The 6749-nt window shown below is 40.2% G+C and overlaps 1 non-coding gene across 1 annotated transcript; it reads left to right on the forward strand.

Moving 5' to 3' along the window:
• The first annotated feature begins 684 nt into the window (after positions 1-684).
• On the forward strand, positions 685-803 carry LOC142473031 (5S ribosomal RNA). The gene has a single exon (XR_012789963.1). It is a non-coding gene; the product is annotated as a 5S ribosomal RNA (ribosomal RNA).
• Positions 804-6749: the final 5946 nt, after the last annotated feature.

The raw sequence follows: 6749 nt of genomic DNA on the forward strand, positions 1-6749 counted from the left end.
CTCATAACAAAATAAAATACATTTTAAACAAACATTGGCATATCTTATGTATGGACCCAATATTGTCTAAATTTCTGGCAAGTAAACCCCCTATTGTTTTCACAAAATCAAACAATTTAAAAACTAGTTTGGCTCCTAATCTTCTAAAAGGTACAACTTCCAATAAGAAAAAAGATCTAAGAGATGTGTTAGGTATTAAAGGGAATGACAGGTGTAATAAATGTAAAATCTGTTCAAAAATGTTTTGAACATTATGGAACACCTTAGAAACATTGTTAATATCCCTAAACTGTTAATCTCAGCTAAACCCCTCACACATCTTTTAACCCACTTTAGAGATGTTCATCAGTGTAGCACTGCAGGAGTTAAATATATGGGTATTGAGCACATAGTAACCAATATTAGAGCCGGTGACAGAGATCTTCAAATTGCAAAAAGAGAACAGTTTTGGATCTTTACCCTCCAAACAAAACATCCTGGGTGGTTAAATGACTATGTAGAGTTGACACCATTTTTGAGATAAATAGTGGGAGTCAAAACACCTAGAGGAGAGGAATATCTACTGTACAATCTGTCATTTATATATTGCTCATTGTTTATATGGACTCTCCCTGGTCTGGCTCTTACATTTATATTTGTGTTACTCTATTTATTTTGCTTAACCCATTGAGAGCATCACAAAATACCTACGGCCATACTACCCTGAAAGTGCCCGATCCCGTCTGATCTCGGAAGCTAAGCAGGGTGAGGCTTGATTCGTACCGGGATGGGAGACTGCCTGGGAATACCAGGTGCTGTATGTGAATCATACATTTTTTCCTCTTTTTAATTTTTTTTACTCCCCCATTTTAATCTTTTCTTTCTTATTTCTTTTCTTTTTCCTTTTTGTTTTCATGTTGTTGTAATTTGTTATCTCATTTATATTGCATTTATGTGATTATTATTACTTATGATCATGGTTTTATCTTTGTTGAATGTACACTTGTTATTCTTGAATACCCGTGGGTGTGACTGTGTGTACCCAAATCCAACCATTAGAGTGTCTATTGTCCTGTCATCTCCCCTTTTTTGAGATGTTACCTCCCATTTCAAAAATAACAATAATATTGTCTATTAATAGATCTATCATTTTACCACTATAGCGGCCATAATTATAGGTCTGCTCAAGTGTTGTGGATTTGAATGAATTACTCATTCTAGTCCTCTGATTGGCTTGTAATTTGAGAACAAACAGCTAATGATAGCAGTTGGTGGGATACAAAAGGACCCCACACGGTGCCCAAGATATGCCTTATGAAGTATATTTACTATACGAAAAGCATCGCGAGTGAACTGTGCAACTAGCTTCCCTATTCCATCTTTGGGGGCCAGTTTATACCGTTGTGTACCCTTCCGGTCACGATTTTCCATCGTAACCGGCATCCACAGACGCCTACAGGGGGCTTTCCTTCCACACATGCGCATTAGCTTTGATACCACGCCACTACCAGCATACATGCGGAGGCGATTCCTGCAGCAAGTGCTATAGAGTGAGTCCCAGCGCGTGGAATCTCTACATAAACGGAACTGAAATTGTCCCCCTGTCTGACTGATGATGATTCCGATCTGTTGAACATTTCGTTGACCTGGATACTCATTTATTCTTACTTACATGTAAGTTATTTTATTGCCTTATTCATTAATACATTTACAATTTTTCCTTACCTTGGTGCGCTCCTGTGCTTCTTTTCTTGGTCATTCTGTTCGCCGGCGGGGTCTTCCACCGGAGTTCGTTTTTTGGAGTGAGGGGATACACTTCAAGCCATAGGAGCAGCAAGAGGAGGGAGAAGAATTCATTTCTGCAACACTAGGAAGCAAGAGCGTGGACTGAACTTTCTTTGACAGGTAAAAATATAGGGGCCTATGCAGAGAGCAGCGCTATTTCGAAATTCGCCATTTTTTGGAGAAAATCGCGCAGAAAGCAGCAGAAAATGGCGAGTTCCGAAAAACGCGCCAATTTTTCTTTTCTATTTGTAAAACTCGCCTCGCGGCTGGCGAGAACCTCAATCTCGCCAGTTTTAAAAATATCCTAATGCAGAGAGGCGCGAACGGCATCTAGCGGCTGTTCGCGCCAATAAAATGGCGCGATTGTCTCCGTTGTGCCTCGCCAGAAAAAACTGCCGCTCGCGGCCATTGCAAAGGGAAAAAAAAAGGCGCGAATTTGTTTTAACACATTTCTGAAGCGCGCATCTCGCCAATTTAAACTCGCCACACGCATCCATGTTAAACATAGCAGAATTCGCACTTTTCTGCATATGGAGATTAAAACTCTCCAAAAAAGCTACTTTTTAATAAATTCGCCAATTTTAAAATTCGCTGCTCTCTGCATAGGCCCCTTAGTCTGTTTTTTTTAGAAATCCAGAGATAAAGAAAGTCTATAGCAGGAGAAAAGATGACTGACGCTTATGATATAATGGTTGGGCCAGAGCTAACGAGATCAACATAGAATGCTACTGTTTTTTTTGGATACACTTTTCATAAGCTAGGATCTAGAATCGATATGTTAAGAAATTTATAACAGATTATTGTCTAACAGTTTTTAAGCTGCGGTCAAAACCAAAGTTAATAATATGTGTATTTTGTTCAGGTTAAATATAAAAAAAATTCACTTAGAAATCCATTTCCAACGGAGGTCCTTATCAGGGGACACAACGAGATGGTTCATAAGACGAACTATGGATCTCAGGTACCAAAGCCCGCCACACTCACACTCACGCTCCCTTTTTCCCCCTCCTTACCCTCAGTATGTTGATGGCCGGTGGCTCCCGCAGCAGGACGCCCCCATGTTGGGCGTGCGCGCGCACGAGCGCAGAGTCGCGCATGTGCAGAAGCGGAGAGGAACTGAGAGAGTGCCTGAAAGGTTGCGCATGAGCTGGGCAATGTCGCAGCGGCCATTAGAGTCACGCATTCGCAGTGTCCTATGCGCACACGGTTCCAATGTTAATGGTGCAGCAGAGAGACTACAACTCCCATGATACTTAGGGAGAAGCTGCCTGGTGACCCACGATAGCCAATGGGATGGCTGGATTGCTTCTGAAGGAAGGCAAGACTACTGCCTGCTGGGACAGGAAGTGAGGAGTCAAGACCTGGACACTGAAGGTGCAGGTAGTGTCCATGGAGAAGTGCTCCAGGGACTAGGCCAGTGGAAAACCCCCAGGGCCCAGTTAGTCCCCGGAGACACAGTATAATAACTGTATGATATAGGGAAAGGCCTTAAGATAGGGACTCCTTCACTATAATCATAGAGAGAGTGAGAGATGCTGCAGGACAGTGCCTGACTGTCAATATAGCGTGTAGCTGAAAGAGCATCTGACTCGATAGCAGAGACTGTTCTCAAAGGATCATCTGGATGGGGATCCCTCCTCTGGGGAGTCAGACAGTGTAATCATTCCTGCAAGGAGCAGAGCGTCGTGACATGGGACCACGTTGTGGAGCTGCTGATTATCAAGGATTATCCTGGTCAGGACTATGACCAGGGAGGTAGTATAAGTGCACAAACGGGCCCCCAACAAAGGGAAGCGCTATCCCTCACACTCACATTAACATTATAGCTGGTGGACACTCAGGGGTTAAGTGCCCTGGCACATTGGTACACCAAGGACAAAGGGTGATGCAATGACTAACTAATATGTGGAGTAACGCCATGATTGACATGTGGGGTGGTACCATGATAATTATGATGAATGATGCAATGATGTCTATGCAATGAGAGTTATGCAGAAGTTATAGTACATGCTCAGTAAATACTGTTTTATCCAACTGTGTGTATTTATTGTATATGTTGGTCTGGTAAGGGAACACTCCCCCCACGTTGGGATCCCTCATCAGTGGAGGCACTGCACAGTGTGTAAGTATACCCCAGGCTCTCAGTGGCGGAGGTTCAGGCCTCCTGTTATCCTCACAAGTGACAGCAGCACACGCAGTTGTAGTACCCCAGGGGTACACCCTCTACACCTAGTTTTTCTCCACTTTCCTTACTCACACCCAATCACTTCCACTATTACTGCGCCAGACAGCAAGAGGCCATTAGCTTGATCATATGCGGTTAAATGACCAGCAAACTAAAAATAGTCTCCCTAAATGTTAAGGGACTGAATTCACTATGGAAGAGAAGACTAATGCTTAAAGTCTTAAAGAAAAACCTAGGGGATATCTATATTATACAAGAACCCCATCTAAATAGAGAGGATATAACACGATTAAAGGATAAAAGTTTCCCCAGATATCTCATTCACTGGCACAGAGCAAAAAAGCAGGAGTGGCAGTTCTATTCAGAACTACTGTAACTTTTTCACCAGAAAAAAATAAAAAGAGACAAGTCAGGAAGGATGATTATAATCTCAGATAAAATAGGAACAGTAGACCTAACTATCACAAACTTATATGCCCCAAATGAAGGTCAAGAATCCTTTTTAGATGAGGCCTTTCACACCATCATACAACATAGGAGAGGATGATTAATTGGGGGTGACTAAATCACTATACTGGATGACACAAGAGATAAGACAGGACATCCCAACCAGACCTGATGAAATTTTATAAAACGGCTAGACTAAGTCCCCCAGATATACTGGTCAATGGAAAAGGGGGTGAAGCCATGGGTAGATATAGAAAGAGCAGAAGCCCAGACAATAGATATGGCGACACTACTGTGGCTAAAGAAAGAGTTGAGACCCGAGTGCACCAGGATCCATCCAGTGATATCACACTCTCTAAAATTATGGGATAAGTTCTGTAGAGCCAAATCTACTTCTCTATCCCATCACCCATGACCCCAATCATATCCAATCCGGCGTTAACTCCGGCCTTCCAATCAAAGGTATATAAAACATGGGGAGAAAAAGGTATAAGACTTCGAGATATACTGAAAACAGATAGTATTAAGACATTCCAAGAAATAAAGGAGGAGTTTGATTGACCAAATACACTATGCATGTATACCAATATTTCCAAATAAGACACTATGTCTCATCAATACAACCAAAGCAGGATGTTTTAAGATCATTAACTATATTTCAGAATCTATATTCAGCAAGCATATCCCACAAAGGAACAATAGCACAATTATATCAAGTCCTGATTACACAGAACACTGAACAAATAAATACAAATATCCTAGATTGAGAAAATGAGATACTGTAGGGCGACCATTAGATTGGGAAGACATCTACGAGAGATCAGCCAGGTCATCTAGATGCTTGGCAGTCCACGTAGTTAATCTTAAAATATTACACAGGTGGTATTATACTCCTGCTAGACTCCACTTATTTTTTCCAACCTCCTCCCCCTATGCTGGCACAATTGTGGCCAAATAGGCACATTTAAATACATCTGGTGTATCTGCCCCAAGATAGTTTTATTCTGGAGAAAGATTAAAAAGATAATAAAAGAATTACTGTCCATGGAATATGGAAACAATATTAATCCTAAAACCAATAGAGTATATAGAGAGGAAACCAGACAAGTTGATGGTACATATTTTTTCCTCGTCTAAAGCAGTTATACTGTAGCTAGAAGCTGGAAGCAAAACGACCCACCGACAATAGCAGAGGTCAGAAGCAAGGTAAACTAAATAATGACCATGGAAAATCTTTCTAGTCTAATTCAGGACAGATATGTAGGGTTTTTTAATATATGGGTGACGTACTGGGAACTACTGATCAATGACTTTTCACACAAGAACTAAGCAACCATAGCGAGACTCAAGTTGAAATGCAATTGTATATATAATAAAGTATAAATGTCTTATCACTATTAACAGAAATAAGATGGAAATGTACCCCTCCAATACCCCCAACGTCCCTTTTCTCTTTTGTACCCATTTCCCTCCTCCCTAAATATAACTTTTAAAAAAAACAAAGAAATACAAAGCTAACATTAAAAAAATACCAGAATTAAAACAAGCAAACACCCAAAAAATACCTGAATTAAAAAACAAAACACCAAATATATTCAAGAATTAAAAACACAATCAACAAAAAAACACAAGAATTATACAAAGCAATCAACAAAAATACATATAAAAGAAATAAAAAGAAGCATTTGCCAAAAAATGCATTGCTTGTCACTGCATTTATCAATAGCCCTAAAGGGGCATACATGTATGGTCTGAGATAGGACTTGATAGTCCTGAAACGTTACTATATGTATATACCTGCTCTGATGCCTTAATACAGCAGAAGTTAATTTAACTCAACCAAAGTCTCCTGTGTGCTTCCTCTATTACCAATACCTTCTCATGTCCATGTGTCTCCAGTTTTGAGACGCCGGGATCAACAGAAGGTGAGCACCAAGGTAGAAAATATTGTTAACTTTTTCTTTAAAGCAACGGGGTGCCATTTTTTTCACTCCCACTTTTCCTTGCTCAGAAAGTAGCATTTGGCTACAACATGGCAACAAATTATATCTATGGCGCTCTGCACTAGTGATATACCATATATATGATAAAAAATCAAATAAATTTATACAACCAGTATCGTGGATATTCTCCCTTTGGTATTGATGCTCCACACGTGGTGGGTACACATGTAAGGAAAGAAAATCAAAACATAGTGTAATATTGTTAAACACACATATAAACATGCAACATGAGACAGACGCTGAGAACAACAGGTGACAAATTACAAACACATTTAATAAGGTATATGATTAAAAATACATAAAAATACATAAAAACATATATAAGGATCTGGTAGGACACTCCAACTCAA

This window comes from Ascaphus truei, chromosome 1 (genome assembly GCF_040206685.1).
Source record: "Ascaphus truei isolate aAscTru1 chromosome 1, aAscTru1.hap1, whole genome shotgun sequence".
NCBI classification, from domain to species: Eukaryota; Metazoa; Chordata; class Amphibia; order Anura; family Ascaphidae; genus Ascaphus; species Ascaphus truei.